The sequence below is a fragment of the Vipera ursinii genome (genome assembly GCF_947247035.1).
Source record: "Vipera ursinii genome assembly, chromosome: 3".
NCBI classification, from domain to species: domain Eukaryota; kingdom Metazoa; phylum Chordata; class Lepidosauria; order Squamata; family Viperidae; genus Vipera; species Vipera ursinii.
In genome coordinates this window covers 104,783,982-104,798,716 of record NC_139516.1, presented here as the reverse complement: position 1 = coordinate 104,798,716, position 14,735 = coordinate 104,783,982, and positions in this window count along the sequence as shown.

Sequence of the window (14,735 nt, the reverse complement as noted above, 5' to 3'; positions counted from 1 at the left end):
AGAAATTGGAGGAGAGAATGGAGGAGAGGATGGAACAGAAGCTCAAAGCGATGAGGGTAGACATCTTGACTTCAGTGTTTAAAGTGGCTCGGTGTGTGGAAGAATTGGAGGAAAAGCTAGAAGACTTGTCTCAAAAGAATGCTATATTAGAAGCAAAACTATTGGAGAATGAAAATAAAATGGAAAGGGAACTGTGTCTTGCTCAATATTTCCAGATGCAGTTTGCCATTAGAATTAGAGGCTTAAAGGAGAATACTAAGGAAGATCTAAAGCAGCTGGTTTCTGAGGCTTTTGAAATAGTGTTGAAACAGCCAGCATCTGAAATAAAAGGAGGCATGGACAAAGTGTTTCGTGTGAATTCATGGATTGCCAGACAGAGAAAGTTGCCTAGAGATGTGGTGGTATATTTTGCAAAAAGGGAAATTAGAGATGAAGTTATACAAGCTGCTTATGATACTAAAGTTATGATTGCTAATCAAGAAGTTTTGGTCTTAAAAGAAATTCCCCCAAAGATTCTAAGGAGAAGGAAGGATTTTACATTTCTTGTGCAAGAGCTCAAGCAGCGAGATATAAGGTTCAGATGGGAGATCCCAGTGGGGTTGATGGTGACGCACGAAGGTAAAAAGTACCGTTTGGTTACTGTGATGCAAGCGCGTGATTTCTACAATAATGTTTTAAATGCAACGCCATTAACACTGTTGGAAGCTGGAAAGGGATCTGGAGAAGGAGTGCATCAAGAGGCCGAAGATGGTCAGATAGAAGACAACGGTGTTGGAGGAGATCAAGATACAACCTCGTCGGATGAATCTATAAAACAGAGGGTGACACGTGCTGCTGCAAAACGATCTAAGAAGAGAAAGTAGCAGGAATTGCAGAAGTCTATGGAACTTTTACGATATAGTCAAGTAGTCAAGTAGGGGAGGGGGGAAAAGATTTGGGTGTAGACGCAATATATTTTTATATTTGGTGGTTCTGTGGAAAGGGTGAGCTTTTTTGGATTGTGGTACTGGAAGAGGAACGGCCGATTACAGAAGAGTTGACTTTAAAGTTTTTTGATTTGGGATCCTTGGTTAATTTGGAAAATTATTTGTAAGAATGTTATATCATGGAATGGATAAAATGGATGGAGTTTATTTAGGATAAGTATAGGGTTGAGAAGGGGTTTTTTTCTTCTTTTTCCTTTTTTTTGTCTTTAATATATATTTAATACTATTAAGGTTTGTTCCATTCTATATAAGCTAGAGAGTGTCCTTTTCTTATTCTAGTTTTTTTTATACATATATTTAATATTGTTAAGGTTTGTTTTATCCTATATAAGCTAGAGAGTGATGGATCTTAGAATTTATAGTTGTTAGTATATGGTTGCTTAGGTTTGCTTTTTTTATATATATATATATACCTTGTATTCAGCTCTGGGAAGTAGGGGGGGGAGGGGGGAGGTAGGGGGGGAGGAGGGAGGGGGGAGGAGGGGAGGTAGTGGGGGAGGAGGGAGGGGGAAGGGGGTTTTTTTAAAGGAAAATTGTATTTTAAAACTTTTCAATAAAAAAAAAAGAATTTGAGATTTCCAGGTTGGGTTTGCTGTTCTCTAATGCTCAGCTTGATTTCTGCAGCTAAGCTCTAGTAGCCTCAGATGTACAAGAAAGGAAGAATTTTGTATACAAAATAACTTGCAAAGAAAATAAAGATGTCTATTTTTTTCTTTTTGTGAGATTAGCTGTCTCTTGTGGTTTGTTTGCAGCAGGTTCCGGCCATGTCAGTTACAACAGCTTCAAGCAAGTTTTACAAAGCACACCCAATTTCTCATGTTTTCTATCATCAAAGTGATGATAGAAAGCAGTGAGTAGTCAGCCCAGTTACGCAAGTTATTTCCTGCTGTTTGTTTCTCTTCTGCTTCTGCTTCTAAAAAATAGTAAAAAGGACGATGTGTTGGGAGGAGAGGCAATAGAAATTAATAGTATAAAATAATTTTAACTGGAAGGATACACTTCAGTTCTGTTGTATTTAGCAATGTGATTCATCCCTAATATTACTTTCCTTCCTCTATATTCTAGAATTTCTGAGGATACATAAAGACAATTTTGATATAAAATATGTAGGATAATCTGCAGATAGAACCAGGATGTCAGAAATTAACATTTCTTGAGGCTCAGGTTCCTTAATTTGTTTTTCATACCACAGATGGAAATGGTAAAAATGCACTATGCTGCTTCAGAATGCAGGGGGGAAACCATTACTTTTTTTTCAAAGTGATTCCCCTTTTTAAGAAATCCTTGCGAAGAGGAAAGTCAAGTGTTTCGAAATGATCCTGCCTGCTTTTTGTTTTTAAATTTTTAAGGACATTTTACCAAAGGGAGTGATTGTGATTGTTCAAAGAAGTGATTGGACATTTGCATCTGAAATGGTGCAACCTAATTTCTTCTTTCCACCCTCTCTTTTGGTGCCTTCAGGCCAATCTTGACTTCTGGCTAGTCCCTTCAATTTTCTTGTCAATGTTTTTTTGGAAGTGGCTTGCCATTGTTTGCTTCCTAGGGCTGAGAGAGAGTGAGCCCAAGTTCACCCAGCTGGCTTTGTGCCTAAGGCAGGACTAGTTTCTAGTGTGATGTCTCAACCACTACACCAGACTGGCTTCCTGTATTTATCAAGACAATATGTACAATAAATATATTGATAGCAAACCCATTTCCTGATCAGAGATCTTAGCCCTGAAGCATTTTTTTATCTGCTAATTTTCATAGGCCATGCCTGCATCGTGTTCAGCTAAGACTAACATTTGTAAACTGCACTTATCTTTTTGTTTCTTCAATGCCGTTCATTCTTCTAATGGGATTCTGCAGGAATTGTTTTATTAATGTGTGTGCCATGCCCATGTATCCATTCTAACAAGTAGGTTTCCGAACCCACAGCAAGGACTTTCTAAGAAAAAAGTTTAATGTGACAAGTTTACATCTAGTAAAGAGATGTAGTGATCACAAAGGGACCAATAGCTGGTTGTTCAGACTTTAGGAGAAAAGCACATCTAGTTTGAAGATAAAGCAATTGTTGAAAGAAAAATCATCAGGTACAGTCCAAGTCGGGAATAAACAAAATGGAGACTGCTTAGGAAAGAAGATTCTGTTTACTGAAGAACAGAATCACCAACATATGGTTCTGGGAAAGCTGACAAACTGGAGTTGGGATAAATGGGCTTTTATACCTTCCTTGGGCTTTGCATTTGAGGTTCTTCCTGTTCCTGTGGCATGTACTTTGACCTGAGCTTGAGTGTGCCCTTTTTGGTATTCTAATGGTGGTGAGTTAATCCTATTGTGTCCTAAAGGTCATGACTTTAAATTTTGGGTGGGGGAATGTAGATTTTAGGGGTCTTTGTCTTTTTAATCCCATCAGCTCCAAGCTTCTTGGCCCCAGTCTTCCTGAATGAATCACCAAATCTGCATTTCTAAAAGCTGGTTTCTGCTTGGGGCAGAAAGACTTGAGGGGTGGGGGGGGATGGTTTCTGCATAATATTTTTCTATTATGCCTTTGGGGAAATATAATATTCTTTTTAATAACCCCCAAAATATTTCCTTCACTGTGGGGTTGGTCAGTACTGACTTCCTACACAATCATAGGATCTCGGTTAGGAACAGAAACAAATATGAATAGCAGCAGAGTTTTCCTTCTTCTTTTCTTTCAGGTCACAGAAACCTTTAATCATAAAACAAACAAACTCTGGAACCCCCCAATCGAGAGAGATAGCTTGAGAGCTTGAGAGAGAGAGAGAGAAATTGACTATTTGAGTTTATTTTGTTAGATTTTAGAGATAAATAGAAAGAAGGCAAAGTACATTTTGGAATGGAATTGGCAGCTGCTTTGACTTATTACATGTTCCTCACTTGATAATTGCAATGTGATAGTTGTGACTTTCATGTGTGCAGGAGATGAAGACCAGTCTAATGCTAAACAACAAACACTGATTTACATTATATCAACTGTCTAACTTTTGATTCAGTTTATAGACTAATGACTGAATAATCAAATGAGATCATCATGGGATGTCGTTGTGAGTGCCAAGCTTGTTACATCAACCATCACACCATTATAAAAATGATACATTTCATTGATGTATTTATGTACTTTTCCCTTGCTCTTTTCCCTTGCTTTTATGCAAAAGCATAATTCATTTTCAAATTTTATTTTGATACAGGTAGTCCTCAACTTACAACCACAACAGAGCCCAAAGTTTCTGTTATTAAGTGAGACATTTGTTAGCTTTTTACAACTTTCTTTCCATAGTTATTAAGTGAATCCCTGTAGTTGATAAGTTAGTAACCCAGTTGTTAAATGAACCTGGCTTCCCCATTGACTTTGCTTGTGAGAAGGTCTTAAAAGGGGATCACATGACTTTGGGACACAGCGACTGTCATAAATATGAGTCAGTTGCCAAACATCTGAATTTTGATCACATGATCATGGGGATGCTGCAAAGATTGTGACTGTGAAAAATGGTCATAAGTCACACTTTTCAGTGCCATTGTAACTTTGAGCAGTCACTAAATGAACTGTTGTAAGTTGAGGACTATTTATATTTATAAGATGTGTCAGTCACATCTAGCTAATATATATTTATAGATTCCCCCAACTGATTACAACTCAATAAAAATTGTATAAAAATACAACTTTCACTAAAAGTCCAGGGAGTGGAGGTGGGAGAAACAACAATCATTTAAAAAACAGAACTGCAGACAAGTAGTCCATCATCCAATGTTTTTCTTTAAGTGAGCCTTAAAATCTGCTTTATCACCAGACCTTAAAAGCCTAGGAATAGGGTCATGTTCCAAGGGCTCATTTAAATGACAACCTTAAAAGAAAGCAAGACAATCAATAAACTAATAACAAAGCCAATATTAAACTAATCTTAAACAATTGGTGGAAGGAAAGCATCATAAATACCAAGGGTATAATACTTCAGTATCAGTGCAGGGTGATAAGTCATCCTGATCCAGGTCTGCGGCAATAGCCATGTCTTCAAGACTTTCCCAAAAGTTGTTTACATTTATGCAAATACTTAACTCTTTAATAGAAAGACAGATGACTCTTCCACCACTAAAACACATACTGTACACACAATCCATTGCATCCATGGCTTGGCTAAAGCTGTGTTCAGAAACTGCTAATTCCTTCATATATCAAATCTAGGTTATGTTTGCATGTCAAAATCTTGGAACTGAAGAATGTGTACTTTCAGATTGCACTATTATTGTGTAAGTCCTGGTTATGTGCCTTTGTTTATTCAGTAAAAACAAGCATATCCACAAGATTTGAGAAATTATAAGCAAGCTAGCCTGGTTGTTCTTTCTTCTTTCAACCATACCTTCCGTTAGCCTGAAGGCCTATATTGAATGAAGGTATACACACACACACTCACACACACAAACAAACAAAAGAACCATAAGCAGCAACTACAGCTTCTTGTACTTCCCTCTTGCACAAACAGAATTCCATTCCAATTGTATGTTCAAGGCAATTGTATCTAGTGGTACAATTTATTGCAGCAAAGCACTTTTCCAGGATTTCACATTAGTGTCCTCATTTAAATATGTGTCCTCATTTAAACAATTCTTTGTGTACCAAACATTGAAAGAAGGTATAGTAGTCTATCAGCTTCCTCGACTGTCAAGTTGGAAAACTATCATGTCTTCAATAGCCATTATTCTTATGTATTATATATAACAGACCTGTGACATCCATTCAGATTTACAGAATGTACTGTAAATTTGAATGTAGAGAATCAACCAGCTAAGTGCTTGTAGTCTTCATTTAGTTAGTTTATTTTCTCCCTAGAATGTTGAAGTCTGATTGATTTTGGCATGGTGAAAGAGTAATAATGTACGTAGACCAAAACAGAAATCTAATTGATAAGATAAGATAACCTTTATTGTCATTTTTTCACTGTGTGCACAACAGCACACATCAAAAATGGAATTTAGTTGCCTGCTCTCAAAGTGGAACACATACATGACACACACCTAACCATACTATATAAACATATGTATAGACCCACACCCCTACATATACATAACAAATAAATGTTGTTGTTGTTGTTGTTAGCTGCAAAGTCGTGTCCGACCCATCACGACCCTATGGACAATGTTCCTCCAGGCCTTTCTTGTCACTGCATTTTTTTTAAGTGTTTGTCAGCTCCGCACGTCTCACTTTGTTTCTCTGCCAGCTGCATAGTAATCTTATCAATGTAACCAAGGTGATTGTCACATGTCCAGCCATGTTATGGTTTCATGCCTAGAACTGCTATTAACTGTGCATGTCTACAAAAGTTTTCTCACTTTACTTTTTTCTCTCTTCTCTTTTATTCTGTCTGATGAGAGGATGTAGTCGGTTAGGAGTTTTCTTTTGGTTTCCAATTAGTTTTATATACAGTAGAATATGCCTTGGTTTTGTTTATTTTTACCTGATGTTTACCATGCGTCAAATGAACCATGGTTCATTGCCCTCTGATAGGGAAGTATTAATTTATTTCCCTGACATTGGTAGCAGAGGATGGTTTGTTTTTATTTTCAAGATTTATTGCAACTGATAGGCAATTAGCCAGCTCGTTAGTCCGGTGACTGAGGAACACTGTGATTAAATTGCTGCAATATGCCAAAGAAAAAGAAGAAGAAGGCCCGTTATCAGTCTGCTGTGGAGGAGACAGTATCTTCACAGAGACATCTCCCTTCCAGTTTACAGACTCCGCTCGCATCTACTACACATCTTGGAGAAGAAAATGCAGCGTCTGAGTTAAGGTCAGTCTCACCGTTTTCTGATATTACAAGCCATCCAGAAATAATTTATACTGATGGAGCACAGGCTATTTTTGAGAGGCTTGGTGCTAGACCAAAAGGTTCATTAGAAAAGGGTGTGATTCATTATCCTCCTAGCCCTGAACAAACTGTGCATGAGAAGGCTTTGCAAAGTTATTTTCAACAAATTGAAGCTTTTGACAAAGAGCTGCAGCAGGCAAAGTCATATGCATCAATGATTAAGCAGCAGGGGAGAGATTCTGCTGGTATTCACATTCCAGAGTCAGCCACATTGCCTTCTTCTTCAAAGCCAAAGCCACTCCTACAGGAGTCAGCCATATTGCCTTCTTCTTCAAAGCCAAAGCCACTCGCAGAATTGAGTGTTGTGTCAGACGAATGGGAACAGGAACCTCCTATGTCACAGTCCCATGATTATGTGCCATCTCAAATGACACACCGGGCTACAATGATGCCTGAATCTAATGTTATGGCACCATCTGCTGGTGAATCTGTTTTACAAGATAGAAATGCATTGCAAAGAATGCAGTATGCATTTTCACAGATGTCTCTTCATCAAGCATTGCTCCAAGCTATAACACCTCCACATTCATCGGGTGCTCCAGCTGGAATCCCTATTAATACTGCTACTATCCAGGTTTCTGTCCCAGACAGAGCACAGCAGCCTTCAGCCCAAGTGCAGCCTCCACTGGTTTCTCAAATAAAAAGACCAGTGCTAACTGCAGGCCAATTTAATGTAGCAGCTGAAGTGCCAGCACCTCCTGCTGGCCAGGGTGGAATTGCAGCTCCAGTACAGCCACACCCAGCACCAGTACCTGCAGCAGCTCCAATTCAACTGCCGCAAGTCCAGGCACAGGCACAGGCACCTCCTGCAGGCCAAGTCCGAATTGCACAACCTGCACAGCCAGCACATCAAATTTATGTTCCTCAACAGGCATCTCCTATTGTACCAGTGGCTGGTGATTTAAAATTGAAGCAGTCAGGACAAAATTACAGGGCATGGGTCAGTGAAGTTGGACTTTTGCTCCGCAGAGAAGGTACCCATCGCATGGTATTTAATCCTCCTGACCAGCCATGGACTCCTGACATATGGGACTTAAATAATAAAGCATGCACAACATTATTGATGTCAATGGACACTGAATTGCAGCTCACGTTTTCACAAGATGCAACTGCTCAACAAATGTGGACTCAATTAGAAGCATTAACGTCTGTAGTCGTGAAATGCTTCGAAAGATTGGTTCTCCAACATCTTAGGACATGCCTCACACTGGACTTTGATAAACATCAGTTTACCTACAGGGGAAATAGGTCGACAGACGATGCCATAGCTACTGCTTTACACTCTGTAGCAAGTCATCTCGAGAAACCTGGAAGTTACGTCAGGATGCTTTTTGTTGACTACAGCTCAACTTTCAACACCATTTTGCCGAGCATTCTCATCGAGAAGCTGACTGACGTGAAATTCTTCCCCGCCATCTGCGATTGGATTCAAGACTTTCTTAGGGATCGGTTACAAACAGTGAGGGTCGGGTCTGCTTTGTCCACCCCCCTGAAGCTTTGCACCGGCACGCCACAGGGCTGTGTGCTTAGCCCCTACCTGTACTCTTTATACACTTATGATTGTGTATCATCTAACCCATCCACTGCGATAATCAAGTTCGCAGATGATACAACTGTGGTGGGTCTTATTACAGGTGGGGATGAGACAGCATATAGGGCGGAGGTACAAAAACTATCCATATGGTGTAGTAGCAACAACTTGCACCTAAACATCGGCAAGATGAAAGAGATGGTGTTAGACTTCTGGAGAAAAAAGGAGGAACCTGCCCCACTTTACATCGGGGAGGACTGTGTAGAGAGAGTTTCCTCCTTTAAATTTCTGGGAGTCTACCTCTGTGAAGATCTGACCTGGAAAGTTAACATAACCTAGGTGGCTAGAAAGGCCCAACAAAGGCTTCACTTTGAACAACAGCTAATGACCCTCTTTTACCGGTCTACTATAGAGAGCGTCCTCTCATATGGTATTGTGGTTTGGTATGCTGGTTTGACAGCTGCGGACAGGAAAGTATTACAGAGGGTAGTGAGCACAGCACAAGACATTGTGGGCTGTTCCCTGACACCACTGGATGACATCGCCAGGGCTCGTTGCCTTGGAAGAGTGAGGAAGATTCTCAGGGATGACTCACACCCTGGACAGTATCTCTTTACTCTCCTACCATCTGGTAGGAGATATAGGAATATAGCCAGCCATACAAACAGGCTGAAAAATGGCTTTTATCCGTGGGCTGTTAGGCTTTTAAATGGGACATAATCTTATGCAGAATTTACTTGGGAGGCCAGTGTGTGGTGTAGTTGGTTCACATGGTGTGGTAGGATGGAGGGTTTGTTGTCACTGTGTGTTGGGGGGAGAGAGCATGGGGGGAGGCTCAGCTAATCTCAATGTACACATGTTGTACCTTGACAATAAAGGTTTATTATTTATTATTATTATGTTATCGGCCTACGTCAATTAAGTCTACATGTTTGCTTTTGTCCAAGTTCCATGGCTGGAACTCGGACAAAAGCAACCTGGTCAACTTATTGGAGAACACTTAACTAAAATGAAAGGAATAAGAAAAGAACTGGGTGAAAAAGGCTATCCTATTGATGACTTTCAAATGATCAGCATTATTATTAACTCTTTGAACTATGAATGGAAAGATGCTATTACCAAGATTAATCAAGTGCCCTTTGCTCAACGCACAGTAGATCATGTATGCAGAATTTTAACCGAAGAGACACTTATGCAAGCTGTGCCACATCTAAGAGGACCACTTGCATCAAGAGCTCCAGTGAGGTGTCCCTTCCATGGAAGAGCCTACGTTCCAAGGATGCCAAGATGTTACATCTGCAATTGTGTGGGACATGCCACCTGGGATTGTCCCCAACGATTTCCAGCGCCCACCACGTACCAGCCCAGAGGAACAGATTGCAGAGGAGGCAGAGGTAGAGGCGGACGACAAGGTCGTGGTCATGGTCCCAGGCATGATCCACAAGCTCCACTTGCCACATTGGCTTTAACCAACGATCCACAACCTCAACCAGAGTACTACAGATGACTTCTTTGGACTTTGGACAGTGGAGCAGCATTACATGTTACCTACAGAAAAGAACTTTATACAGAGATGCACGAGCCTCAACCTGAACTTCGTGAGCTTTACTCTTTTTCTAATCATCCTGCCCAGGTCATGGGAAAAGGAACTGCTTATATTGAAGAGCTCGATGCATATATTCCTGATGTTTATTATGTACCATCAGCTAATAACAATTTGCTTAGTCAGAGTCACTTGTCTAGGGTATCAAAATTCCAGGTACATCAACTTGAAAAAGCAAGTTATGTAGTTAAAGACGGAGATATTGTTGCTGAAACCATGATGATTGGTGGTGTTTATTACATAAAGCCAAAGTCTAAGCAGCAAGAGCAGGCAAGTATACAAGCTCCAAAGAGGGAAAGCGCAGGACCAGTGAGAGATGTCCCAGAGAGAGATCCTGTTGCTATTTCAAAGGCTCCTAAAGCCAACAAGAAGACAAATAAGACACAGGTTGCTCACGGCAAACCTGAGGTTCCTAATAAATATGTTAATGTTGAGAATTCACTAACTGGTAAACCTTTGCATTACAGGTGTATTCATAAGTGGCATAGAAGATTGGGTCATGCCAGTTTCCGTGTTCTGAGGAAGATGCCAGAGTTCTCAAGAGGTTTGGATCTAAAGGGGTGTAAGGTGTTCTTGGATTGTGCTGTCTGCAAAAAATCCAAATCCAAAGCAGCAGCAATTCCAAAACGCGCTACACGCCTGTCAACATGCTTTTTTGATTTGATACACACTGACATAGTGGGTCCTTTTACACCAACAATTGGTGGTAAAAGATATTTCTTGACAATTGTTGATAATTACTCCAGATATGGATATGTATTTCCTATGAGAGAAAAATCTGAGACCTTTCAGATCTTTAAAGACTTTGCCGCTCTTGTATATACCCAACATGAAGTCAGCATCACCAGAATTCAGAGTGATCGTGGTGCTGAATTCATGTCTCAGCGTTTTCAGGACTGGATGCGTAAGCATGGCATACTACACCAGACCTCAGCTCCTTACACTCTGGCTAAGAATGGAGTGGCAGAACGTAGAAACGGGGTTCTGCAAACAATGATGCATTGCCTACTTGAAGATGCCAACCTCAGTCTCCCATACTGGGGCGAGGCTATTAAATATGCTAATCATATCATCAACCGTAGTTGGAGTAGTGTGATAAATCAGACCCCTTATTTCATGTTATATGGACACAAGCCTGACCTCTTGCATCTCCATATTTTTGGTTCATACGCTATGGTGAATATTCCTTTAGCTCAAAGAAGGAAAGGGGGTCCTGCAGCAAAAAGAATGAGATTTATGGGTATTGATGATAATTCAAAATTCACATGATTGTGATTTACCAATCCACTACTTTTGAGGAAGATGCTGACTGGTCCAGGATTCATTCTAACGATCCTGGAGTTTATTTTCCTAGAGATGCTGCTACTAATGCCACGCAGCCTGATGATCAAGATGCACAGGTGAATGTTCCTTGCACGAGTTCTTCTCAACCTACTGTTCCATCTTCACGAGCTGCCGATGCTGCTGCTGGCGACGATGATGAAGATGAGGACGAAACGGAAGAAGAATGGATGGTTGTTCCGAGACATTCCAAGAGGACCACAAAGGGGATCCATCCAAAACGGTATTCGTGGCAAGTAACGAAAGTACCTTTACCTTTGCTTTGTAATGTTACACTTCCTCCTGATAAGTTTACAAAAATCAAACATCTTCCTGAATCAGAGCAAGATAAATGGTATGAGGCAATGCAGGCTGAAACGGACAGTCTAAAGAAACTTCAAGTGTTTACGCCTGCAAGCCCTCCAGCAAACAAGAAAGTTATTGGCACTCGATGGGTCTACAGAATTAAAAAGAAGCCAAATGGTGAGTCATTGTATAAGGCCAGACTTATAGCCCAGGGTTTCTCTCAACGTTATCCTGAGGACTATACAAATACTTATTCACCCACAGTGCGGACTGAGAGTGTGAAAATCGCCTTAGCCACTGCAACTATCCTTGGTTTAGAGGCTTTCCAGTTTGATGTTGAAATGGCTTATCTACACCCTGATCTTGATGAAGAAATCTATGTGAAAGGTCCTCCAGGTTTCCGACAGCAAGAAGGGGATACCTGGTTTCTACACAAAAGTCTTTATGGTCTGAAACAGTCTGGTTTAATGTGGTACTTATGTCTTTCTGACAAACTAAATTCAATGGGCTTTATTAAGTCCAAAATAGATGAATGCGTGTTTACTAAAAGATCTGATAATAGGTATGAGATAATTCTTGTTTATGTTGATGATATTGTTTATATTGCTCCAAATAAGCAGATGAGTGAGATTTTTGCAAAAGCTTTACAAAAGTTTTTAACATTGAAGTCTTTAGAATATATTAACACTTATTTAGGTGTTCAAGTTGTCAAAACTCAGAAGGGGTTCAGTCTTACACAAGAAGATAAGATTGAACAACTATTGCATCACTGCAACATGGAGGATGCTAAACCAGTGAATATACCCATGGAAACCGATTTTCACAACCTGACACAAGAACCAAGTCCTGAGTTCGAAGATCAAACACTTTATCGCTCAGTCATAGGGTCGCTGCTGTATATTAGTAGTTGGACTAGACCCGACATTGCACTTAGTGTTAATCTCCCATCACGACACATAGGCAAGGCAAAACAGGTCCATTGGACATGTGTTAAGAAATTATTGAGATACCTAAAACACACTAAAAACATGAAATTGTTGTTAGAGCCGACACACACTGACTATGAAGAGTTATTTTGTTATGCAGATTCTGATTCGGCAAGTGATAAGTAGTCACGTAAAAGTACTTCAGGTTATATGATGTTTTTAAATGGATGTCCTCTTTTTTTATTGAAAAGTTTTACAATACATTTTTAAATATAAAAAACTCCCTCCTCCCCCTCCCCTCTCCCCAACCCTCCCCTCCCCTCCCTCCTCCCCGACTTCCCAGAGCTGAATACAGGGTATAGTGATACAAACATAAGCTAGAATATGCTAACAATAAAAATAAGACAATAAATTCTATCGCATAGATATTCTAGTCATAATTATATTACTAACAGATAACAAATAACTAATAATACATCATATAAAACCACTACTTATTCAAATGCTAAATGAAACTTTTTAGTCCCATATTTATTCTGAATATATTCAATCCATCTTCTCCATTCCACAATATATCTCTGTTGCGATTGTTCTTTCAAATATGCTGAAATCTTTGCCATTTCCGCCAAGTTAGAAACTTTCAAAGTCCACTCTTCTATAGTCGGCAGTTCCTCCTTCTTCCAATATTGCACTACTAAAAGTCTAGCTGCCGTAATTAGATTCAACATCAACTTAGTGTCTATAACAGTAGTATCTGTAATAATACCTAATAAAAACAATTGCGGAGAAAACTTTATCCTTTTCTTAAATATCTTTTGCATATTCCACCAAATTTTAATCCAAAAAGCTTTAACCTTTTTACAAGTCCACCATATATGAAAATACGTTGCATCCTCACCACCACACCTCCAACATTTGGGCTGGCAATTTGGATACATACTTGCTAATTTTTTAGGGTCTAAATGCCACCTATAAAACATTTTATAAAAATTCTCTCTTAAATTTTGGGCCTGCGTAAATTTTACATTTCTAACCCAGATCTTTTCCCAGGTATCCATTGTTATAACTTCTTGAAAATTCTGGGCCCACTTTATCATACAATCTTTAACAAGTTCCGTTTCTGAATCAATTTCTATCAATGCATTATATATCCTTTTTAAATGTGCTTGACCTTGATCTCTAATTTGTTTTACCAAATTTTCATCAATCATCGAAAAACCAACTTTCTGGTCCTCTTTCCATCTTGCCTGTAACTGCCCATACTGAAACGAAGTTTGTACAATCTTTTCTTCTTTTAAAATACTATATGGCTTTAATTGCCATACATTCCTTTCTAAACTTAAGATCTCCTTGTACGTAGTCTCATCATGTTTAAATCCCACATTTATATTTTCTATTGCATGTTTAGGTATTGTCCAAATTGGTATCTTATAACTTAGCTTATGTCTATACTTTTTCCAAACTCGCAACAGAGCATACCTTAGTATATGTATCTTAAACACATTATCCACCTTCTTATCATACAATAAATATGCATGCCAACCAAATAACAAATCATAACCCTCAAGATTTAATAGTCTTCCTTATGTTAAATTACACCAGTCACTTATCGATGACAAAGCAGCAGCCTCATAATATAATTTAAAATTAGGCATTTTAAGACCACCTCTTTCACGCGTATCTTGCATTATCTTAAATTTAACTCGTGGCTTTTTCCCTGCCCAAACAAATTTATTAATACCTTTTTGCCATTCCTCCAAATTTGAATCCTTTTTAAGTATAGGTATTATTTGAAATAAAAATAAAAATTTTGGCAAAACATTCATTTTCACTGCTGCAGTTCTTCCCAGTAATGATAATTGTAATTTTTTCCAACTATGTAGTTCTTTTTGTATTTTTCCCCATAACATTTCATAATTATTTTTATATAACTTCACATTTGAGACTGACAGATAAACCCCCAAGTATTTAATCTTTTTAACTATTTCAAATCCCGTTAGCTCTTCCAGAGCAACCTTTTGTTCTATAGTCATATTCTTAGACAGTATTTTAGTTTTTTTGTGTATTTATCTTAAATCCAGAAACTTTCCCATATAACATTATTATCTCCATCAATTCCACAACTGAATAAACCGGTTGAGTTACTGTAATAACCAGGTCATCTGCAAACGCCCTCAATCTGTAATCCTGATCTC